A 26,466-nucleotide genomic window follows, 5' to 3' on the forward strand; every position below is an offset into this window, starting at 1 on the left:
TAGTTAACATGCAGACTCGGGTTGACAAGTGGGAAATAATACTTGTACCACACAAGTGCTAATGAATTGTCATCTCCAACAAGAGAGTCTAATCACCTCTCCTTAACAGTTGATGACATTGGCGTCACCAAATATCCCACTATTTACACCTTATGGCATCACAAATGACCATCAACTCAACTGATCCAATTGCAAAATAGATGTTGCCACTAAAGCTGGTCAGAAGTTCAGTATTCACGACAAAGACAGGGACTGAAATCACAGGCTTCAGTTCTCCTCCTGAGCTCTAGACCTGAGCACTGTGGCTCCGAGAGCCCTTGGCTGTGGTTGCTGAGCCCTTTGTATCCTTACTGTCCTTGGCTCTGATTCTCAGTCATCAGCTGATTCCTCAAAGAATTTTTGTCAACTACAAGGTAAATTTAAGGGGTACAATGGAATACTCATCACTTGCTTGGAAGGATGCAGCTGCAGCAACACTCACAAAGCTCAACATCATCCAGGGCAATACAGCCTAGTCAATTAACACCTTGTCCACCAATAGAAACAGTGAACCTTCCACTATGGCTGCAGTATATATCATCAACAGGATGCCATGCAGCAATCCACCAAAGCTTTCTGTACCGCCTAGGAGAACAAGTTGAGGAATGGGAATATCATGATGAGTAAGTCACACGCCATTCTAATTTGGACAGGTATCACCATTCCTTGGGTCAAAATCCTGGAATTCCTTACTTATTTGTAATACTTCCACCACAGGAAATGAGCCTGTCATCTCGGGCATTTTTTTAGATGGGCAATAAATGTGGACAATGCCAATGCTCATATATTTCAAAGATGAACGAACAAAATTTAGCCCAGAAGAAGAGTCATGCTGGACTTGAAATGTTAACTCTGTTTCCCCACAGACGCTGCCAGACTGATAGAATTCCTCCAACATTCTCTGTGCCTGTTATAATTCAGTTTGTCTCGGTGGGATCAGAAATTACTTTAAACTCGTGCATGATATGAACTGTTCATTGTGGGTAGTAAGTAATATTTGGCATAATTTTTGTTGCAAAAGATTTTTTTTTCTTCTTTGTTGCTCATGGAGACAATTATTCTTTTTTATCAGACTCTCTAAATCTGATTTTTGAGTGCATTCTTTTGAAAAATTGAGCATGGATTCAGTTGTGATGTTGGCTTTATGTAGATGTACATGTTCTAAATTCAGTACAGAGCTTCATGAGAAATCTACAGGAGAAAAATAATTCTCTGGAGGTGGTTTTTAAGGCTGAGAATTCAAGTTCAATAACAAAGCAGTAGTGAAAGAAATCTATGTTAAGAACCATTTGTATCTTTGTATGGGTATTATAGCCACATTTTCAAGTTGTGTTAGCTACTTGCTTTTAAAAGTTTCCTGTTTTTGATCTGCTTAGTTGCCATTCGCTGTCAGTAAGGTTTTGTTCAAAGAATGGAACAGTTAGTTAACCTGCATTTCAACATTAAGAATGAACATTCAGTTAATCGATTAAACTCTAATTATTTCTAATGGCATTGTTCCCATATTAACTGGTGCAAGAAACGTTGTGACCCCTTAGCGGATTTTGAATGATTTGTGTAATAGACTTCCATGCCCTGACTGCTTCTTTCCTCATTTCCTCATTTCATTTATTTGCCCATGAGAAACACAGCCTTGTTTAAGTGTTTTATAATATGTAACCACAAATGATTTCTGAAGAAGGGTCACTGGATCCAAAGCGTTAACTTTTGTTTTTTCTTTGACAGATGCTGCCAGACCTGCTGACCTTTTCCAGCAACTTTGTTTTTGTCCCTGGTTTATAGCATCCGCTGTTCTTTCGGTTTTTATTATGATTATCTATGGTTTTGCCTCTTGGATTTTGTGAACACCACATAAATATACATAGACTCCACATCTTCCAGAGATCGTTTATTCATGTGTGATTGTCACATGATATCAGATGAACTACAGTTCATTTTGATATAGAAAGTGTTTGTGCCATGTGACCTGCGTACCATTACTTTATCAAGATTTAAATTCCTTGCAGGCAGTATTAACGCAGCTGGAGATTGCTGGCACTGATACTTCTTTAAAAGCCTTACCTTTTGAGCATTAAAAAAGCAAACCCAATTAGTATAGCCTAGTTACCAAAAAAACACTTGGAACGGTTTGCTTTGGAAGCCTGCCCATTGTCACACGTGACTTTTTCTTTTGGAAACAGCCCGTATATATTTCAAATCCATACTTCACAGACTATCTTGCTTTGAAAAGACCTATCTTTTTAAGCTTGTTGCTTTATTTTAATCATTTTCTGCATTGCTACATACTGCTGCAGGCTTTCAGAACTTTAACTATATTCTTCATTTAACCCAGTCAGCCCATCAGAAACTGATGCAATGTACTCAAGAGTTTCAAGTGGCAGCCCTTTGTGCATTTGCTGAGAATGGTCCCTCGTCTTTTGTTCTCCAGTCCCTAAGGAAAGATTGCTAGGTACACATCAGTTTGCCAATGTGGAAAATTGCCCTGGCATGCCCTGTCCACAAAAAGCAGGACAAATCCAACCCAGCCATTTGTGCCTTACCAGTCTATGCTTGCTCATCAGCAAAGTGTCAAAAGGCATCGCCAGTAGTATTATCAAAGGAGCATGTAATAAGCAATATTTGCTGTTGATGCTCTGTTTGATTTCTGCCAGGGCCACTTAGCTCCTGACCTCACTACAGCTTCTCTGCTTTATAAAGGTAGAACCAGGAGGTCAGTTAATTATTGCAATATTCAGCACCACTTGCAATCCGAAGACACTGAAGCAGTCCAGATCCAAATGCAGCAAGATCTGGTCAACATTCAGGCTTAGGCAGACTAGTGCCAAGCAATGATCATCTCCAGCAAGAGAAAATCCAGCTATCATTACTAAACATTCAATGCCATACCACTGTGGAATTCCCACTGTCAAAGTTCTGAGGGTTATCATTACCCAGACACTTAACTAAACCAACCATATAAATATTATGGCCACGACAGCAGGTTAGAGGCTGGGAATTCTGTGGCGAGTAACTCACCTCCTGACATCCCAAAGCCTGTCCACCATCTACAAGGCACATGTAAGGAGTGTAATGGAATACTTGCCACTTGCCTGGATGACTGCAGCTCCAACAACATTCGAGAAACTTGACACCATCCAGGAAAAAGCAACCTGCATGATTACACCCTCATCTATCACCTTGAAAGTTCACTCCCTTCACCACAAAACATAGTGGCAGCAGTGTGTACCATTTACCAGTGAAGGGATTCACTAAGGTTCTTCTGACAGCACCTTCCAAAATGATGACATCATCTCTAAGGACAAAGGCTGCAGATACATGGAAGCCCACCACCCGCAAGTTCCTTCCAAGTCTCTCCACTATTTTGAATTGAAACTACGGCCATGCCTTCACTGTTAGGTCACTATCGTGGAACCACACCTCTCCACCACCATTCCCAGACCCCATTTGCCAACAGCGCTGTGGGTGCCCATACACCCACTGCAGTGGTCTAAGAAGGTAACTCACCATCACTGTCCTCAGGACAATTAAGGATGGGCAATAAATGTGGCACCCTTATAGTGACACCCACATCAATTTGGAAAGAATAAATAAATAAAGTTCAGAATGGAGATTGCTTAAGATCTATTTTGTGATGATTGACAATGTACAATCTTATTTACCTGCTTCATCAGTGCTCTGGCAATAACTGACAGTTTAATAAGAGTCAGAGAACAGTCTTATTGATGCTGGTAGTCCTTAAGGTTTTAAGGCTGAACATGCACTCTTAGTTGTTGTCCTGTGGCTCAGGGCAGTGTTGTTCCCATCAGAGCTCTCTTATTACAGGAACCGTATCACAGCTGCTGCATGCTGAAGGGAATATTAGAAGCAACCATTCCAAATCAGCTTGTCTGTCACAGTTAACATCAAACAGCAGTTGGATTTTAGCTGATGGTAGAAAGCGACAGTTGACATTTTGTACTTGCAGTATTGTCATTGTGGTTATTAAGCATTGCTGGATAAGGTTAAAAAAATGTCCTGGTGCCAGCGTGTTGTCATGTGTTAACCCACTAGCTTCTGTTTGATTTGATAACGTTCACATTTCTTAGCCATACTGCTTGTGACATTTTATATCTTCTTAATTGGTTCACTTGCACCATATATTTGCATTTGGGTGCACTCAGCGTTCTGAAATATATTTCAGAATATAAATATTATGGCCACGACAGCAGGTTAGAGGCTGGGAATTCTATAGTGAGTAACTCACCTCCTGACACCCCAAAGCCTGTCCACCATCTACAAGGCACATGTCACAATACATTTTCAAAATCTAGCACTAGTGAGTATCCAGGAAGATTGATTAATTTAACACATTGCTGGAAAACTCATGTAGGACAGAGAGAATCCAATTTTTGAGGCATTTGGACCAGTTCAGGGGTAGTTAGGTCCGGTACAGGTTATATCTTAATAGGACCAGGACAGGTATCCTCGCTAGTGTCGTCGGGTTTGGTTCAACCCAGCTTCTTGGGGATGAGGATAACCCAATTTTGAAGGCAATTAAGCTGGTAACAGTAAGTAAAAAAAAAACTGTAAAGGATACTAGAAGACAGGAAATACAAAGGCGAGCATCAAGGACGCTAGAAAGTGGAATGTTGTCAATAAACAAAGTTAAGCACATGCTATCTGAATGTACTCAGCATTCACAACAAGATTAGATGATCTAGAGGCACAATTCAAGTTCAGTGGGTATGGTATAATTGCAGAAACATGGCTGCATGGTGACCAGGACTGTGAACTGTGTTAGTGAGGGAAGACCTCAGATTGGAAGAACAATGAATGGGAGCTGTTTACATGTAATTCAGAAACAATAATATGGAACAGACACTGGTTGGAGTTTATATTACTGTGGGGCATGGAATTAACCCTGAAATGAGAAAAGCATGTAGGATGGGCCATCTGTAATCATGGGTGATTTCAATCTGTATATAGACTGGGTAAACTAACTGAGCACTTTATTTGTGGAGGACGAGTTTCTGAAGTGACTTGAGCAGCACACTGAGGATCTGACTGACGATAGGCTATTTTGGATTTGGAATTATGTAATGATAAAGGGCCAATTAATAATCCTGTTGCAAAAGAATCTTTAGGAATGAGTGACCACCTCATGATAGAAATTTACTTTATGTTTGAAAGTGAGGTTCAATCTGAAGCAATGGTATTAAATTTGAATAAAGGAATAAGTCCTGGCATGAATTAAGGATTAACTATCAGACAGAAAATGAAATAACAATAAATGTGCCGTTCTCACATTTGCAGACTGCGACTAGTTATGTACCTCAAGGATCTGTTTGGGGGCTCTAGCAGTTTGCAATATATATCAATGATTTGGATGTGGGGACCAAAAGTGATATTTATAAATTTGCAGATGATGCAAAGCTAAACAGGAATGTATGTTGCATGTAAGAGGTAAAAGGTTTTCAGGAGGAGTTGGACAGGCTTAGTGATCGACAGATGGAATGGAATGTGGAAAAATGTGTACTTATCCACTATGCTAAGAACAGCAAATGTATAGAGTATTGATTAATTTACTTATTGTCAAGTGTACCGAAATACAGTGAAAAGCTTTGTTTACAAGCGGTACAAGCAGATCATAGTGAGCAAACGATGTACAGATCAAAAAGGTTGGACAGAAAGGTTACATTGCACAGGGTACATGCCAGGCGAGGTCACATTAGCAAGATTAGTGTTATTTGAGGCTAGAGAGTCCATCCATCAGTCTGATAATGGCTGGGAAGAAACAGTTTCTGAGCCTGCTAGTGCATGTTTTCAGGTGTCTCTTTATCTTCTGCCTGATGGAATAGGTTTTAGGAGATCAGTACTGGGGTGCTATGGGTCTTTGATGATGTTGGCCGCCTTTCCACGGCAGTAAGCTGTGTAAATGGAGTCCGTGGATGGAAGGTCAGCTTCTGTGATGGTCTGGGCTGTGCACACCACCTTCTGTAGTTTCTTACAGTCCTGGACAAAGCAGTTATTGTTAAGCACCTGGACAGTATGCTTTCAATGGTGCATTTGTAGAAGTTGGTGAGGGACCTTATGGACATGGTAAATTTCCTGAGCTACCTGAGGAAGAAGAGGCATTGTTGTGCCTTCCTGACTGTCGCATCTACGTGGGAAGTCCAGGACAGGTTGTCGGTTATTGTCACTCTGAGGAACTTGATGCTCTTACTCTCTCAACCTCAGTTCTGTTCATGTATATGGGGGTGTGTTCACCTCCTTTCTCTCTGAAGTCAACGATCAGTTCTTTAGTTTTGCTGACATTGAGAGGCAGTTTGTTTTCATTGCACCACGTCAACAAGCCCTCTAGTTCCCTTCTGTATTTTGACTTGTCATTGTTACATATCCATCCCACTGTGGTGGTGTTGTCAGCAAACTTGTAGATGGCATTTGTTCGGAATTTGGCAACACAGTCGTAGGAGTACGGGGAGTACAGTAGGGGGCTGAGGATGCATCCTTGGGGGGCTCCAGTGTTGAGTGTTATTATGGAGGAGGTGCAGTTACCTATCCTCACTGATTGTGGTCTGTGGGTCAGAAAGTTAAGGATACAGTCGCAAAAGTGGAGCCCGAGACCAAGGTCATGCAGTTTTGAGATCAGTCTGGAGGGGATAATGGTGCTGAAGGCGGAGCTGTAGTCAACAAGTGGGAGTCTGATGTAGGTGTCTTTGTTGTCCGGATGTTCCAGGGATAAGTGCAGGGCTAGGGATGTGGCATCCTCTGTGGACCTGTTACTTTGGTAGGCAAACTGTAGGGGATCAAGGCAGGTTGGGAGACTGGAGCTAATATTCCTTAAATGGTGAGAGTTGGAAAGTGTCAGTATGCAAAGAGACCTATATATCCTTGTTGATAAGTCACTGAAAGCTAATATGCAGCTGCCACAAGCTATCAGGTGGACTAATGGAATGGTTAGACTTTATCACAAGAGGATTTGAGTGCAAGAGTGGTCAGTTATACAGGAGCTTGGTTAGACTGAACCTGGAGAACTGTGCAGTTTTGGTCTCCTTATGAGGGGAGATCACAAGGAGTGCAACAGATATTCACAGACTTTTCCTGGGACAGTGAAACTGTCTTAAGAAGAGAGACTCGGCAAATTAGGCCTCCATTTTCTGGAATTTTGAAGAATGATCTCATTGAAATGTATAAGGCAATTGAAGGGATAGACAGGATAGATACAGGTAAAATGTTTCTACTGGTTTGTGAGTGAGAATCATGGGGTGCAATTTAAAAATAAAGGCAACGCTATTTAGGACCGAAGAATTTCGTTCTTTATTAAAGAGGCTGGTTAATCTTTGGAATCTCTACTGCCGGGAATGTGGAAACTCAGTCTTTGAGTATATTTAAAGTAAATGTTGATAAATGTTTGATTACCAATAGTGTAGGGAAAAGGCATTGGTTGATAAGCCATGATCATATTAAATGGCAGAAGAAGCTCAATTGGCTGAAAGGTCTACTTCTGCTTCTAGGGAGCCTCTACTCCCAATACCATCACTTCAGAAGTAATCAAAATCCAGTGAAATTTTGTTTAGCTATCCAATCTGTATGTCAGTTTTAACTAATTCTCACTTCTTGCCCTGGGAGCTGTGAGGCCCTTTTCCTTGAAAACTCACACAACTGACTTCTTAGAATTTTGCAGCTTTGAACCACCAGTGATTTTCAACCAAGGACTTCTGGTCTGGAAGTTTCACAGACTGCACTCTTGCACCAAGATAATTTATTTCCTACCTACTCTGAACAATCTCCTTTTCTTGCAAAGTATTTGTATCTCAGCCAGGTCCCCTTTGAACTGAACCAAAACCTTTTGAACTAAATGTTTAAAACTTCTCATCCTAGATTGGTTGAAGCACAATGGTTTAATGGTTTTTCTGTCCTGCTGTTAACATGCACAGTATAAACAAGCTTCCATTAATACTCCTGGAGTCCTTGAAGTAACCTGCTCCCTGATACATGCCGGTTTAAAATAATAGTTCAGGAAGCACTGAACTAATTATTTTTAAACCCCTTCACAAAAAAATTGACCAACACTTATGTCACTAATTTAAAGTACAAACTCCTTAAAGTTGAAATTATAGATCTCACACATTTCATCAAAATCCCCGTCCCTTCTTCCCTCCCACTGCTCTGTCATCAAAATTAAAACAACAATGAATGTGAAGGTAGCTGGGGATGTTGACTGCCTTTTTCTCTCACCCTCGAGAGCAAAGACTATTTTGGTATGACTCCCACAGTTCGCTCAGAACTGGTTTGACATTAATTCAGAGAGTGTAGGAACTGCCGATGCTGGAGAATCTGAGATAACAAAGTGCAGAGCTGGATGACAAGGTGTAGAGCTTGGCCTGCTGTGTTCATCTAGCTCTACACCTTGTTATCCCTGGTTTCAAATTAACTTCAGTTTAGTGATGAGTAGGTCTAAGGCAAACCATAACTATTTGGGAGTTGAGGGGTTTATCGGCCAATCCATCAATAGCTGTTAATTACTTCAATGTTTTTAAGACTGCATTTGGTTGTCTTTAAGTAGACAATTCCAAATCCCCATAATCCTCCTGTGGAGCACCAGAATTACTACTTGGTCCCGAAATCCTTGGGTGAGCTGAACTTTCAATGGCCTTTATTAACAACATAACAGAACTTGCAAAGAATGGAAGGTTGTTATTCAAAGTAGTTGTTCTGGAATTTAATATCCAGCAGTTTTGAAGTTATTTGTTCCAGATTTATGGTTAAGTATCATAAAAGTTATACTGCAAAATTAATGAAAATGAGTCACTCTTTTCTCAGGTAACTTTTAAGTATGATTAAAGTTTGATGAATTGGAGTAATTCTTCTGAAAACACTTGTGAAAACCAATATGCCAAATAGGCTTGAGATTCTCAGAGAGCAATTATACCTATTACTTTCTCACTATAACAACAGGCTTTTAACATAGTAACATCCCAATGTGTTTCCAAGAAGAAATTTCAGACAGACCCACATGAGATATTGGGACAAATGATCAATAGCTTGGTCAAAGGGGTACATTTTAAGGAGCCTCTTAAAGGAGAAGAATGAGGTGGAGAGGCATTCAGCCAAGAGTTGAAGGCATACCAGTAATGGTAAGGAGAAGGCAATCAAGCTTGCAGAAGAATCCAGAATGGGAATAATAATGTCTTTTAATGTTGTAAAACATGCCAACAATCTTCACAGAATTGTTACAAAAAATAATTAGCCCACATGTGGGAGGTGATAGCCTAGTGCTATTATCGCTGGACTGTTAATCCAGAGACCCAGATAATGTTCTGGGGACCTGGGTTCGAATCCCGCCATGGCAGATGGTGGAATTTGAATTCAAAGAACAAAGAACAAAGAAAATTGCAGCGCAGGAACAGGCTGTTCGGCCCTCCAAGCCTGCGCCGATCCAGATCCTCTATCTAAACCTGTCGCCTATTTTCCAAGGACCTGTATCCCTCTGGTCCCTGCCCATTCATGTATCTGTCTAGATACATCTTAAATGACGCTATCGTGCCCGTCTCTACCACCTCCGCTGGCAACGCGTTCCAGGCACCCACCACCCTCTGCGTAAAGAACTTTCCACGCACATCTCCCTTAAACTTTTCCCCTCTCACCTTGAAAATATTGAAAATTCAATGAATGTCTGGAATTAAGAATCTAATGATGACCATGAATCCATTGTCGATTGTTGGGAAAAACCCATCTGGTTCACTAATGTCCTTTAGGGAAGGAAACTTCCATCCTTACCTGGTCTGGCCTCCATGTGACTCCAGACCCACAGCAATGTGGTTGACTCTTAACTGCCCTCTGGGAAATTAGGGATGGGCAATAAATGCTGGCCTAGCTAGCAACACCCTCATCCTGTGAATGAATAAAAAAAAATACACTCCTTTGTATCAGTGATTACCCCTTTCAAGCATGCTTCTGACAATTTAGTAAATGAAGCAATAAAATATATATAATCAGGGCATGAGAGGAAGTTGAGTAAATTCTCAGCTTCCAATATGGAGAATTGACTGTAATGTTTAGTTTAAGGGCAATTTATGGGAAGCAAATAATTAAAACAGTTTCTCTCCGATATTGAAGGAAAACATAATTGACCAAAGTGGGACTTCAACCCATGATTCTGCCAATAGGAGTCCTATCATCTACCAAGTGAGCTCCCTGATTGTATTAAAACTCCCTGCATAGCACCTTAATGCATTAGATTTAGCTTAAAGAGGCAACACTCAGACAAAGCCTCACTGCGATTGAGATCCTATCACAGATTGGGCACAGAAATAAGTTGTTGCTGGCAAATTGGGTTTTTTTGCCTTATGTATTTCTACAGAGCAATTTTCGCTCAAATTCCTTCTGTTGTCCAGAAAGACATGAGGACCAGTTAAATACACACTGATAGCCTCAATGTGGGCTGGATACTCATGTAGTACTGTTCCTGTCAAGACGCTAGAATTGGAGGAATGGAGATGCATTAAATGGTACTTGAGATTGAGGATTTTACAAAAAATGAGAGCGGTGAGCCCATGAATAGCTTTTAGAACAAGGACAAACTTTTGGAATTAAGGTCTTTCTTTAATCTTCACTTAAGGAATTTGTAATTTTTTTGTATAGTTATTGAGCATATGAAAGGAGCTTTGTCACAATGACATCAGATTACACTGAACTGGAACCTAGGTCTATAGGCCTCCAGATGAGATGTCCTGTCTTAGCACCCTCTGTATGTAGTGAAGTTCAATACAGCCTTGTGATATTATAAACTTCTGAACTTTCATAACTGTTCATGGATTAAGGAATCAACAAAAGGTAAGCGAAAAGAAATGGCAACTACTTGGTCTGGAATAAACTAATAAAGACCAGCACAAACTTACACAGGAATTGAAAGCAAATAGCCACATCTGGGGAAAACATGGAACTGAAATTACATGAACAAAACTGCTTCAACACCTACTTCATAAACTGGATGCTTTATTGCCTCAAAGGACGAGGATTGCCCTGCAGAAAAATTTAAGGAATTAATCACAAGAAAGCTTCAAACAGACAATCAATGCCAAATGTAACAAGGAACAAAGAAGCTATTTTTGATTAGAAGGCGAGCTGCAGACTTGAAGTAATTTGGACGAAAGAACTTAAAGAATCATCAGTAATGACCTGAAGGATAAAAATCTGAATAAGAGTCAAATACCAGAACTCCACTTACATAGAACTTCGAAGAACAATACTGTACTGGTCAGTCCTGATGGTTGATAGGAAAGAGCACCTACAGTATATTTTCAAACTGGAAATGTTCAGCAAGTTTTGGCAATGTCTGTCTAGTTTTAATTCATTCACAAGATAATGGCATCGCTGGTTAGGCCAGCATTTATTACCCTTCCCTAATTACCCAGAGGGTCGTTAAAAGTCAGCCACACTGCTATGGGTCTGGAGTCCACATGTAGGCCAGACCAGGTGAGCCTGGCAGTTTCCTTCCCTAAAGGACAGTAGTGAACAAGATGGGTTTTTCCGACAATTGACAATGGATTTAATGGTCATCATGAGACTCTTATTTCCAGATTTCTTTCAATTGAATTCAGATTCCTCCGTCGGCTGTGGCAGGATTTGAATGTGAGTCCCCAGAACATTCCCTGGGTCTCTGAATAGACAGTCCTATGATAATATCACTCGGCCATCACCTCCCCTAAACAGAGTGAATGAGAGTTGCAAGTTTTGATTGTGATCTTCCTTAAGAGCTGGAAAATGCTGGAGCTGAGAAGCTTTTTAATCAAGTTTAAGTCAGAGGAAAGGATGCAGGGTGTCAAGAAAATAACAAAAGGAGAATGTATACGATGGAATGGGAGCAAGAATGATTAAATGACAAAAGCTTGCAGCAGTTAGGTTCGGAACAATAATTCTAACTTCAATAAGCAGAATAGATGAAGGAATACATTGACTTCATCAATTCACACAAATGTAGAATTCCATCCATTGCTTCTAAAGGTTTCTGAAAAGCTTGTGCAGATTACCCGAGACTGTGTCAGTTTCTGGCATAAGTTTGTGTTTATGCCTCCTTATCTTCCACATCAGATGCACCAAGAATTATTTTAAATCATTTCATTAATCTGGAGTTACAGCCGTTAAACAAAAATGTAGTCAAATTAATAAGGTAGCAGAGGAACTCTGGTGCTCTCAGAATGAGTTCTTTTCTGAGCTTCTAAAAAGAAGACTTTTTCTCAAACAGCCCTTTTCCGTCTAAAAGCAAATATAATACAATAATGCTTTTTTACTTCAAATTATTTGTATAATGAAATGCTCATGATGTCTGCATCTCCTTAAAGTAAATCTTTTGAGACTTTCTCCTATACCTGGTTTTGTTGAATTCAGTAGGATTTTAAACAAAATTGTGGGAGATTATTTCTCAACTGGAGCTTCTGATCCAGAAGTGGTACAGTAGGAAAATTTGTAATTTCTTTAAAATGCCTTTGCAATCTGTCCCTAGTTCCAAAAACATTCGGTAGGACTTTTGAGAGTTTGTATAAATTTGCATCAAAGAAATACTGAAATTCTTCAGGATTCCCTCAAGAGTTGCAATTGGGACACTTGTTTCTCTCTATATAAAGTCGTGATTTAGATCTTGGTGTGCAGAGGACAATTTTGAAATTTATGAAACTGAGAGGAGGTCCATGTAGAACTCTAACAAACAGACAAATTGGTGAAGTGAGCAGATAGCACATATGTGGAATAGTGTGAGGTGATGCATTTTGTTAAAAAGAACATAGACAGACAGTATATCATAAAGGGCACCATATTTAAGAGCATGCAGCAGTAGATAGACCTGGGTATATATGTGCGTGGATCAGTGAAGGTGGCAGGACAGGCCTAGAGCGCATTTGGCAAAGCTGTGGTTTTGAACCGGTGTGCCGTGACAAGGTGAGAAGTGTGCTGCAAAATTATAGAGAAGCAGGACTGCTTTGCCTGAGTGTCGAGTGTGTCTGTGTTTTCGATCTCCTCTGGAGCCTCAGTGTCTGTTATTGAAGGCAGTATGTGCTGACACCAGGCACCCCAATCAACTGCACATGGCACAAACCTCCAGAGCTGCACATCCCTAGACTTATGGTACCATGCATGCTCGGAGATTTGGCATTGTGCGCATGTGGACAAAACTGGTGACCATAGTAATTGCAAGTAAATATGATTTTTTTATGAGCAGTCTATTTAGCTGAAAAACTTTGCTGTATTGTTATTGTTTATTGAATTGAACCGAAAAGGTGAAGAACCACTTAAAAAATATATAGTCTTCAAGGCTTTTTTAGTAGAGGCATGGAGTGCAAGGGCAAGGAGGTTATGCTGAACCTATACAAGACACTTGTTAGACCTCACCTAGGGTATTGTGCAGCACATTATAGGAAGGACGTGAATGCATGTAAAGAAAAAACTGCAGAAGAAATTTGTAAGAATAATTCCGTGGATGAGAGACTACATGTGCAGGGATAGATTGGAAAGGATGGAGTTGTTCTCCTTGGAGACAAGGAGGTGAAGAAAATATAAGATCGAAGTTTTCAAAAACATGAGAGTTGTGGATAGGAGAGAAAAAACTGTTCCCACTCATAAAAGAATTGAACAGTGAGAGCGCAGATTTAAAGTGATTTGCAAATATGATGTGAAAAAAAAACTTTTTCACACAGTGACTAGTTTGAGTCTGGATTGCAAAGTCTAAACATGTGGTAGACTCAGTTGAAGCATTGAAGAGTATATTTAGAGTCATAGAGATATACAGCTCGGAAATAGACTCTTCGGTCCAACTCATCTGTGCCGACCAGATACCCTATATAAATCTTGTCCCATTTGCCAGCATTTGGCCATATCCCTTTAAACCCTTCCTATTCGTATACCCATCCAGACGTCTTTTAAATATTGTAATTGTACCTGCCTCCGCCTCTTCCTCTGGCAGCTCATTCCATATACACATCACTGTGTGAAAAAGTTGTCCCCTTAGGCCCCTTTTATATTTTTATACTTTTCCCCTCTCACCTTAAACCTATTCCTCCATCCCAGGGAAAAGACCTTGTCTGTTTACCCTATCCATGCCCCTCAAGATTTTATAAACCACCATAAGCTCATCCCTCAGCCTCCAACGCTCCAGGGAAAATAGCCCCAGCCTATTCAGCCTCTCCCTAGAGCTCAACCCTCGAACCCCGGCAACATCCTCGTAAATCTTTTCTGAACCCTTTCTAGTTTCTCAACATCCTTCCTATAGCAGGTAGACCAGAATTGCACACAGTATTCCAAAAGTGGCTGAACCAATGTCCTGCACAGCCACAATATGACCTCCCAACTCCTATACTCAATACACTGATCAATAAAGGCAAGCATACCAAACACAGCCTTCAGTATCCTGATTATCTGCAACTCCACTTTGAAGGAACTATGAACCCACACTCCAAAGTCTCTTTGTTCAGCAACACTTCCCAGGACCTTACCATTAAGTGTATAAGTCCTGCCCTGATTTGCCTTCCCAAAATGCAGCACCTCACATTTATCTAAATTAAACTCCATCTGCCACTCCTCGGCCCATTGGCCCATCTGATCAAGATTCCGTTGTATTCTGAGGTAACCTTCTTTGCTGTCCACTACACTTCCAGTTCTAGTGTCATCTGCAAACTACTAACCACACCTCCTATGTTCACATTCAAGTCATTTATATAAATGACTAAAAGCAGTGGACCCAGCATCGATCCTTGTGGCACACCGCTGGTCACAGGTCTCCAGTCTGAAAAGCAACCCCCCCACCACCACCCTCTGTCTTCTACCTTTGAGCCAGTTCTGTATCCAAATGGCTAGTTCTCCCTGTTTTCCATGCGATCTAACCTTGCTAACCAGTCTACCATGAGGAACCCTGTCGAACACCTTATTGAAGTCCGTAGATCACATCCACCACTCTGCCCTCAACAATCCTCTTCGTTACTTCTTCAAAAACCTCAATCAAGTTAGTGAAATATGATTTCCCAAGCACAAAGCCGTGTTGACTTCCCTACTCCGTTCTTACCTTTCCATATACATATAAATCCTGTCCCTCAGGATTCCCTCCTACAACTTGCCCACCCACTGAAGTCAGGCTCACTGATATATAGTTCTGTGGCTTTTCCTTACCCCCTTTCTTAAATAGTGGCACTATGTTAGCCAACCTCCACTCTTCCGGCACCTCACCTGTGGCTATCAATGATAGAAATCTCTCCGCAAGGGGCCCAGAAATCTCTCCCCTTGCTTCCTACAGAGTTCTAGGGTACACCTGATCAGGTCCCAGGAAGTTATCCACCTTTATGCGTTTTAAAACGTTCAGCACCTCCTCCTGTGTAATATGGACATTTTTTAAGATGTCGCTATTTATTTCCCCACGCTCTCTATCTTCCATATCCTTTTCCACTGTAAACACTGATGCAAGATACTCGTTTAGTATCTCCCTCATCTCCTCAGTTCCACACATAGGTAGGTTTGCTGGTCTTTAAGAGGCCCTTCTCTCTCCCTAGTTACCCTTTTGGCCTTGATGTATTTGTAGAATCCCTTTGGATGCTCCTTAACCCTATTTGCCAAAGCTACCTTATGACCCCATTTTGCCCTCCTGTTATCCCTCTTAAGAATACCCCTACTGCCTTTATACTGTTCGAGAGATTCTCTCGATCCTTGCTGTTTATACCTGACATATGCTTCCTTCTTTTCCTTGACCAAAACCTCAAATTCTCTAGTCATCCAACATTCCCCACACCTACCAGCCTTGCCCTTCACCCGAACAGGAACATACTGTCTCTGGACTCTCATTATCTCATTTTTGAAGGCTTCCCATTTTCCAGCTGTCCCTTTACCTGCGAACATCCGCCCCCAATCAACTTTTGAAAGTTCTTGCCTAATACTGTCAAAATTGGCCTTTCTCCAATTAGAGCTTTAACTTTTAGATCTGGTCTATCCTTTTCTATTACTATTCTAAAACCAATAGAATTATGGTCACCGGCCCCAAGTGCTCCCACACTGACCCCTCAGTCACCTCCCTGCCTTATTTCCCGAGAGTGGGTCAAGTTTTGCACCTTCTCTCGTAAGGGACATCCACGTCCTGAATCAGAAAATTTTCTTGTTCACACTTAACAAATTCCTCTCCATCCAAGCCCTTAACACTATGGCAGTCCCAGTCTATGTTTGGACAATTAAAATCCCTACTACAACCACCCTATTATTTTCACAGATAACTGAGACCTCCTTACAAATTTGTTTTTCAATTTCCCGCTGACTACTGGGGAGGGGTCTATAGTACAATCCCAATAAGGTGATCATCCCTTTCTTATTTCTCAGTTCCACCCAAATAACTTGCGTAGATGTATTCCCAGGAATAAACTCCCTAAGTACAGCAGTAATGTCAACCTTACTCAGAAGTGCCACTCCCCCTCTTCTCTTACTCCCCTTTCTATCCTTCCTATAGCATCTGCACCCTGGAACATTAAGGTGCCAGTCGTGTCAGTCCGTGAGTCATGTCTCTGTAATTGTTATGAAATCCAAGTCCCATGTTCCCAACCATGCACTGATTTCATCTGCACTACCTGTTAGGCCTCTTGCATTGAAATAAATGCAATTTTATTTATCAGGCCTACCTTGTTCTATGCTTTGTTTCTGCTTGCCCTGTCTGTTTGACTTGCTCCTTATCCAAACTGTCTCAGGCTGCTCTCTCTCGTCACTGTGTCCACTCTACCCTCCCCCACCCCCCAACCCCCACCAGTATAAATCATCCTGAGCAGCTCTAGCAAATCTCCCTGCCAGGATTTAGTCCCCTTCCAATTCAGGTGCATTTCGTCCTTCTTATGCAGGGCACTTCTATCCCAGAAGAGATTCCAATGATCCAAAAATGTGAATCGTGTTTGATGAGAATTTAAATAGAATCAATGTGCATAGTATGGGGAATAGGCAGGAGTATGGGGCTAAGTCACAATGCTCATTAAAGAGCTGGTGCAGACATGATGGGCTGAACGGCCTCATGCACTGTAACGGTTCTGTGATATCTATGTATCCTGGTCTACTTAGTTTAAACCTTCTGGTTCATTACTTCAGTATAGAATGGCCAAAAGAACTATATCAACAGGGTAGAGCAGCAATTGGAAAATATGGAAGATGAGGAGAGGGTGGCTTGAAAAGACAATGAATTTGATAGGTGATTTTGAGCAGATAATGGTGAGATGATAGTTGCAAGATAGTTAAATGTATATATACATCTCGGGCGTCTCAGCTGTAAATGGGATGTTGGTCTGTGGCACCTAGTTCCACAGGACAGTAGACATTTGTTAAATATTCCATTATACACCTGAGATCTTCGAACATCTCAATGGAATATAAATAGAGGCCAGCCATTTTGACTTCTAAACATCCGATGCTTTAGCTTTTTGCTCAATTTCCTGGTCATAGGTTGTTTGTACACCTACAAAAGAAAAAGTTTTAGTTAATGCTGTGGCATGTGTTTTAAATGTGTTTTGTTGGCAGTGTATTATAAGTTTCACAGTACTGGTGGGTATTCCCATCCAGAAAATGCTCCAGAGTTCAAGAAATAGCAATGATAAGAAGCTATATTGCCAATTGATAAGCTGCAGTTAGCTAGCTTCTGACCTGGGTTTCCCAACTGCAGAGCTGTTTATTCTGAAATATTCATGTAGCTGCTGCATTAATAAACTTTTTGACACTTAAACACTGAGTAAGTGTCCAAGTAGCTGCTTGAGAGCTTTTAAGGAAATGTTATTACTCATGTGCTGCATTTCGTTGCTAACTAATTGAGACGGAGCAATGCCAGTTTTGTTAATACCTTGAAAATTGTGATGACAAGTAATTCTGCTCTTACTTCGGATGTGTGTAAAATTGGTATTTATGGTGACTATTTCCTTTATCAAGATAATGTTTGTTGATATTGCGGAATGAACCAACATTTCCTCTTTGGTCATCTAGTGTCAAGTTGTGCTCAGTCACCTTGGCTGTGCATGTGCGAAGTGTCCTGTTCTCTGACGTACAGCTCAAGCTCAGAATCCTCCTGTACTAAGCCAGTAGGTAATGTTTTTATTCCCCACACACTCGTAGCACCACTCAGTGATATTGAGAATGTCGTTCAGAATTGCACTTTGTGGCACTAACTTTGATACAGAGCTGAAAAGACCAGGTTAACTTGCTACCCTGCAGTAAATTTGATTTGTAACCTTTCTGAGAAGTGCGTTCTCACTAGGTTTTAATTCCAGAAGATAAATGCCCACATTGAGCTTTTTAAACCTTCAGGCTGAAGGTCTTAAGTCCTTTAGTCTGACATCTGGTTTAAAATCTTCTTGCTGCAAGCTTTGACAGTCTGAAGTGGTTAATTAGCGTTGATTCCTTTCATTAATAGTCATGAGTTCTGGATGTTTTCGCTGGAGTTCAGACGAATGAGGGGGGAATCTCATAAAAACTTATAAAATTCTAACAGGACTAGATGGGGTAGATGCTGGTGGGTGTGTCCAGAACCAGGGGTCACAGTACGAGGATGCGCGGTAGACCATTCAGGATGGAGATGAGGAGACATTTCTTTATCAAAAGAGTGATGAGCCTTTGGAATTCATTACCACAGAAAGTAGTTGATGCCAAAACATTGAATGTATTCAAGAGGCGACTAGATATAGCACTTGGGGTGAACGGGATCAAAGGTTATGGGGAGAAAGCAAGATTAGACTATTGAGTTGGACAATCTGCCATGATCGTGAAGGATGGCAGAGCAGGCTCAAAGGGCCGAATGGCCGCCTCCTGCTCCTATCTTCAATGTTTCTATGACAGAAACTGAGTTCAGGATCAGCCATCATTACCAGTACCTCAAGCTCCCCCACTGTGTCCTTCAAAATGTTGTTATTCCTCCAATCAACTGTGTGATTTTTAGCTATCTACATACTTTCAAACTGCCTAATTGTTGTGATCGATTATGTGGAACTTCATTTAAGATTGTTGTTTGAGTGCTTCCTTATCTCTGCATTTGAGAAGGCAATATGTGGATGGTGATGAGATCTGCACTGAGTTGATGACATATTAACAGGCAGCAGCTGATGGATTGAGTTCAAGTAGCACTGCCACACAGCACCGAGTTTCAGATGTTGGTCATTTTTGTATTCAATCCAGGACAATTTAAACAGTTGTCAAATAAATGATAAAAATAAAGTTTTGTTTTGTATAGTGTGTAGGAACATTTATAAACAAACATTTTCATTCATCCATTGTATGTATTTCTAGTATTTTAAACATCAGGACTGTGGGCCCCAATATTTGCTCAGTGGAAGGGTGAGGATTTCTGGGTAGACATTGGGAAGTAAGTTGGTTCAATGACTTCCCTGGAAACATAGCGTCATTGGAGACAGATCAGAGACTCCATCATGATCTGCCTTTGTGTGTAAACTATTGAATTTGTACAACCTCAGGAGCAGGACTACAAGACAGTTTATAGACTGTGATCAGAGATAGTAGGAACTGCAGATGCTGGAGAATCCGAGACAACAAGGTGCAGAGCTGGATGAACACAGCAGGCCAAGCAGCATCAGAGGAACAGGAAGGCTGACGTTTCGGGCCTAGAACAGGAAGGCTGACGTTTCGGGCCTAGACCCTTCATCAGAAAATGGCCTGCTGTGTTCATCCAGCTCTGCACCTTGTTGTCTCTTATAGACTGTGATGTTTGTTTTTGTCATGACTCACTGGGGTCATGAGCTGGAATTCAAGTCCCACTATTCCCATAGAGGTCACAAAAGTTAATGATTTTAAAGAGAAATATGCAAAATTCTTCAAATTTACCTGCCCCAAGGCCTTCTGGAGCAGAAGTAGGAATGCTACCAGTGCAGCACAAGAACCCAACTCTTTTTTTTTACGAAAGAAAGTATAAATGACTTGGATGGAAGACCAGTTGTGGACATTATAAATAAACCTGTTCAGAGATGTTATGACACACCTCTGGATCAGGTGGGACTTGAGCACACAGATCATCTTGGCTCAGAATAGGGAAAGGACCACTGTTCCACAAGGGCTGATTTTAAGAACCCAACTCTTTTTTGATGTTAGATTTTAATTGGACTGAATCTTAATGATCACTGTTTAAGGGGTTTTCTGACTGCAGACTTGGAGTCAGTCCTCCCTTTAAACTCTTCTTTATAATTATTTTTAATCAACCTGTTCAGCCCTGTTCTTGCACACCTTTGGATCAAATGGGACTTGAACTCCAAACTCTATAATTTAATATAAAGTCCACTGAGTACCATTTGCTCTCAATCAATTCTGGAGCTGTTCTGTTTGAACAGTAAAGATATCTGCACTGATGACTCTTTACAGCAAGCAGCAAATATTAATGTGTCCATTGGGAAATAATTGGAAAATATTTAAAATTCATGTAAAAACTGAAGTTCTGCTAAATTGTCAAATGCTTCTCACAGTTGAACCCTCCATCAAAAATTGTCGAATCAATTTATGAGGGTTACCTCACTACCATAACTTGCATTCATATCTAATTTATTCCCTTAATCCAAAAAGTTCTAACATTATACTCCACAAAAGGAGACCATTCAACCTGGCACACCTAGGCCAACTCTTTGTAAGAGCTATTCAATATATTCAACTCTCTTGCCATTCCTATAATGCAGTAAATACTCCTACTCGTGTTTCATCGTCTCCCTTTTAAATGTTCCTGTTGAACCCCTTACATCCAAATTGTGGTGAAACTTAGTCATTTGAGCCAGACATCAAGGGAATATAGGTGTAGGGAGTTCTTGAAGGCTGAAAAAGGAGCAGGCAAATAACCATTGTGCAAAAAAAAATAGTAATCAATTAGAGATTGAGTTTACTGCAGGTTTAATTGAGTAATAAATTATGGCTGGAATACTCATTGTTTAAATTATCAGACCAACTTTATTATTAAGAATTATGTTTTTTTTCTGCTGGTTCAATAGTCAGTTTAGAAGAAAAATAAGATTAACTGCTTACATTTAGGCTGCAGCAGAATGACAGTGCCTGGCATATTTGGAAGCAAATCAAATAATAAATTCCTGCATTTAGTCTACAAGCACTCAGTTTAATGAGTGTTATATATATAATAAAAGCAGAGAGAAAAGTAAATATTCAGGTCATTTTTCAGTTGGAACAATACTTGATGCATCATTTACATATTCTTGGAGTTGATATTCCTACGCATGGACACTTTTGAATTTTAAACAATGCAAATATTTTTTATATAAATGATCACCCCTTTCCTACTATCAACATCAAGTACCTTAATCCATAAATAAGAAATGTTGCATACTGGCAACATGAGTGAGCAAGAATCATTTTGATTGTCAGTCCAGTCAGTCTGATCAAGTTCCAACCTGACCTTCAGATTAAAGACTCTTCCTTTGTTGACGTAGTGTATTTTCATTTGATGTTTCAATCTTCCAGATCTATATAAGGTTATCAGATTCTGATGTGTTTTAGCAAGTGGAGTGACCTGTCGCAGAGCCAGCTTCTGTAGTACCTGACAGTGCTCTTTAGTGTTGCATTGACCATATTTTCAAGTTTGTGGCAGCCAGGCTTCTTTACAAACTAGTGTGGTCTTTGACATGCTGTTCACATTGCGTCCGGTGTAGTACCCTGTATTTAGCTTGTAAAAAAACTAGATACCAACGTTCACAGAAGTTGCTGGTAAAGCTCAGCGGGTCTGGTAGCATCTGCGAAGAAAAAAAAATCAGAGTTAACGCTTCGGGTTCGGTGACCCTTCCCTCAGAACTGAGAACCCTTCCATTCTGAGGAAGGGTCACCAGACCCGAAACTTTAACTCTGATTTTTTCTTCACAGATGCTGCCAGACCTGCTGAGCTTTTCCAGCAACTTCTGTTTTTGTTCCTGATTTACAACATCCACAGTTCTTTTGTTTTTTTTTAAGATATCAATGTTAATCGGCAAATATTTATTTTTCTATTTCTAAAGCAGGTCTGATTTATATTTTGAACTCTCTTACCTCAGTGGGTTTAGAACTGTAACAGTCCAGAATTTATAATCACCTCAGCGACGTTACTGATGCATGCAATTTTACCAATGGATCTTAACAATGATTACATCCCTCTCCAGGCAGCAAGAATATATATGCTAGCCACTTAATTACACATTTCATACATCATAGCCAATCCAAGATATGTACATTGGATTTAGCCGGGGTGGGGGGGCGCAGGGGGGCGCGGGGCGCGAAGGTCTCTTCCATCTGTTGAAGAAACCAACAGGTGAGCTCTGCATAGCTTTTCTCCAAGAGGTCAAATGCTATTACATTCAAACCAAGCACTTGATTGGACAGTAATGGACCTCCTGTACTATTAAGCCCTCAACAGCCTGAAAATTCTGCTCTTGAGCTTGCAGTTAATCACAGGCCAGCAGTGGCACCAGCTACTGGGGCATTCACCAAGGATCAATTAAGGGATTCTTAGAGATAAGTGAGTGTAGACGAAAATAGGGTCGTGATAAATGGTGACTCCATTGAGGGTGTCGGGGGTTGGATGCAAGGGCAGAGTGAGGTCTCTTGAGTGATTGAACCCACCGACCAACTTCCTTGTGGATGCTATGTTCCTCAATTAGGTTCCAATTATCCATGCATGAGGAGCTCTCTGGAAGGCCCCTGGCAAAAATCCCCACTCAGATTTGATCGGTGTGAGGTGGTAGGATCTCCAACACTTTTCCTGTTGTCTGATCAGATGTTCCACATTCAACTTCCCAAATCTCCCAGGGTGGAGCCATTAAATTCCACATGTGCTTCCGGTTCAAAAGAAACAGTTAACATCACAAGACTTCCTGATACATAAAGAATTTCCTGCAGGATCACAGTGACTGAAGTTGAAGCTCTGATGCTTTTCTTTGTTAAAAGTCACATGACACAATTCCAATCAGCTGAGCCAGTGGACAAGTGCTGGTTTTAACATTACTTGAAAGAGAGCACCTTCAGTACTATACTGGAGTGACTGGGTAGATTCTTGGTGCTTCAGCCATGGAGTGGTCCTTGAAACCAGAACCTTATTTTTTTTCAAGTATTGATTTTTTTTTTAATTGACCTGTTCAGAGATGTTATTACATGCCTCTAAAGTAGGTAGAACCTGAATTTTTTAGCCCAGAAATAGGGACACTATCACTGCACCACTAGAACCCTTACCTTGGAGGTGAGAGTGCTACTGACTGAGCCGTGACTGAGGCAAATTGTCACGTTGGAGAGAAATTGTAGCATTAGTTTCAAAATGCAGAATTGCTCGGAATCTGTTTCTATCTGAGAATCTCCATCTTATTTCATACGTGGACCGCATACTTGTGACATGTGCTGGAACAGTATAGTGCTCGTCAGACTCAGGCACAGTTCTGGGCATCTGCCGCTGAAGTGTTGCCAGGGAAACCGCATGTGCCAGGAAGCAGCCAACCACAGAGCCCATACCACATCTGAGTTACCCCATTGGAACCAGGAGTAGCAGGACCCTGCTGGGATGAAATGCTAGTGCAAGGATATGTGCTCGGAATTGTGGCGGAATCAGTACTTTACAAATGATCTCGTGTGTTAAATACTGTCTGCAGTTTGAAGGGAAAAGAATTGCCTTTTAACAGGCTGATAGTGTTCAGTGTTGCGTTAAAAATTGGACACCATGTGCGAGAATGCATTTGGCCTTTACCGTCTCTGCATGACTCCATGCATTGAAATGGATGAATACTTTACAGGGGTTAAAAGAACACACCTTAAGAAACAGCAACGGAGCATTAAATAATGAATGATTGTTCCATACTTCCCATTTTTGTCTAACAGTACCCTGTAGAAATGTCATATAATTATGATTAATTTGCACCTAGTCTGTACAGATTGTGAAGCAACTGATGCTGATCTACAAATATATTTCACAAATTTGTATTCTTATCCTCTAAACTAAAGTTTTATTTTATTGGCTTTCATTTTAGGAAGTAGGTTTCATGAATTTAATAATATTTGCATTTATTTGACACACAGAATTCAAAATGTCCTGAGTATTTTACGCAATGAATTACCATGAAGTGCATTAATTTAAATGGAATTATGTTCACATAATGGCATATTACAATTGTTAGTTCTCCGTTTAATCTATTCGTTTGGGTTTCTTAAATGTAAGTAATGGCTCAGTTGGCTGGATGGTTGGTTTGCGATACACAGTGATACCAACAGCGTGAATACATTTCCATTTCCATTATAAGCATGGCAGGAAACTATTAAGGACCTCCCTCTCCCCTCACCTGTTGCATGGTGATCCCCAGGTTAAATCATCACCGGTTGTCTCTCTGTAATGAATGAGCAGCCCTATCGTCCAGTAGGACCATGGTGGCTTTATTAGACACCTAATGACTTGGAGATTAAGGTATATTTTGAAAACGACCATGCTGTTTCCACTGATGTTGAGAAAGCTTCCTTATGTCATCATATTTTGTCACATTTGTGTTTCCTTGTGTTTCATCCTTGTTCATTTTACGTTCCTTTGCCCACGCATTGTAACTCAACTTTACATTGGTGATGCTGTAGCACCTCAGCTTTACATCTTATAGAAGACCTCAGCCTGTATAAAAGGAAAACACCTGAACTCCAACAAACTCTACCTCTCATGGTGTTGTAAGTTTTACTATTCAACTGTCAAGCTTGCAAAATTAACAGTATTTTTTAAGTGAGGATCAATTTTAACATAAGGATTGAATAATCTATGCATTCCATAGTCTGTTTCTAATCTCACTTCATTGAATACTGCATTCATTTTCACTAATGGCAATCCCAGAATCGTACAATCCTCACATTGTGGAAGCAGGCCATTCGGCCCATCAAGTCGACACTGACCCTCCATCAAGACCCACCACCCCCTATCCTATCCCTCTAACCCTTCATTTCCCTTCAACACTTGCAATCCACCTAGCCTGCACATCCCTGGACACTATGGGCAATTTAGCATGGCCAGTCCGTCTAACCTACACATCTTGAGACTCTGGGAGGAAACCAGAGCATCTGGAGGAAGCCCAAACAGACACAGAAAATGTGCAAACTCCACACGCACAGACAGTCGCTGAGGGTGGAATCGAACCCAGATCTCTGGTGCTACGAGGCAGCAGTGCTAACCACTGAGCCATCACGCCACCCAAAAATAGTCTCCAAACAAAAAGGAAAACAAACCTGGAAATGGAAAACAGTGGAAAAGTTAGAATTTCCATCAACATGGGCTAAGAGAAATAACCAATTTGTGTTTTAAAGACATAATTGGAACTGAAAGGGAAGAAATTAATATGGGGCACAGAAAAGGGTGAAAAATAAGGATAACTTCCAGAGAGATTGGAATTTGAAAAAGTTTTGGACCTTTTTCCTTACATGGACTATTGCATTTTTTTTCAATTTGTATTGTGGATTTAATTATAGTATCAGGCCCATAAATATATGCCAACGCTGACTCAGGAGGAGCGTCAGGATCATTTATAGATGAGCCAGTTTTTGGCAATCTGTCCAAAATAATGAACGGAGTAACTTTTCTGATTAGTTGGCTAATTCCTTTGCAACTACATTGGCTTCTACCCCCATAGAATTAAGGGGAGGGATCAACTCTCACACATTTCATTGTTAATGTGATGTAAATTTAAACTTGACACCTACCTCGTGGAGTGGTTGAGGCAAAAAAATATAGGTGCACTTAAGGGGAAACAAGCCAGGCACATGAGGAAGATTGTAAATATGTTGATAGAATGTTATAAAATGGCAAGAGGCTGAGGTGGGGCATAATTACCAGTTTCCCTGTATGGCTAAATGGCTGTTTCTGTGCTGTGAACTTCTGTGAGCAAATGAATTAATAACTATAATATAACATTTACAGGAGAAATTATATTACCTGATTCCTCCAAAAGCACAATCATAAAGGGTTGCATGTATGACTATAAATAAGAAATTCATCTGAGTTTCCAATTTGTTTTGTAGAGGTGTATTCTTCATAAATTTCTCACCGCTGCAGAGTTAGTGTGACATGATTCTTGGAAATTGCAATTGACTTCAGCTCAGCAAGCTATTTGTATATTCCATAGCAGACTTTGATTTGAGTAACTGACTTTCAGGTATCTATGAATCTGCTTTATCACATAAATAGCTGAAGAAAGTGCAAAATGATTTGTCGTTTTTGAATGTGGTTTGGCTACCCCCAACCCTTCCTCGATTTGTTTGAACAATTTCAGATATTTGTGCTAAACCAAGTTGGGGCTTAAAATTAAAATGTATTGTAGATGGTTTTTAAGCTCTTTTGTACATTGAAACTGGATTTAAAGGGATAGCCATCGAGCAAAATCGAGATAAAAATGTTTATTTCCACAGGCTTTCCCATAGCTTATTCACACCTTAGCTTTTCTTAAATTCAGTTATGGGATAAGTGTGTCATTGGCT

At 40.6% G+C, this 26,466-nt stretch overlaps 1 protein-coding gene across 1 annotated transcript in view; it reads left to right on the plus strand.

Annotated features, from left to right (window-relative positions):
• cadps2 (Ca++-dependent secretion activator 2) overlaps window positions 1-26,466 on the plus strand; it is a 602,458-nt gene that overhangs the window by 190,860 nt on the left and 385,132 nt on the right. The gene's annotated exons all lie outside the window — the stretch shown is intronic.

Source organism: Rhincodon typus, chromosome 18, assembly GCF_021869965.1.
Source record: "Rhincodon typus isolate 14 chromosome 18, sRhiTyp1.1, whole genome shotgun sequence".
Taxonomy (NCBI): domain Eukaryota; kingdom Metazoa; phylum Chordata; class Chondrichthyes; order Orectolobiformes; family Rhincodontidae; genus Rhincodon; species Rhincodon typus.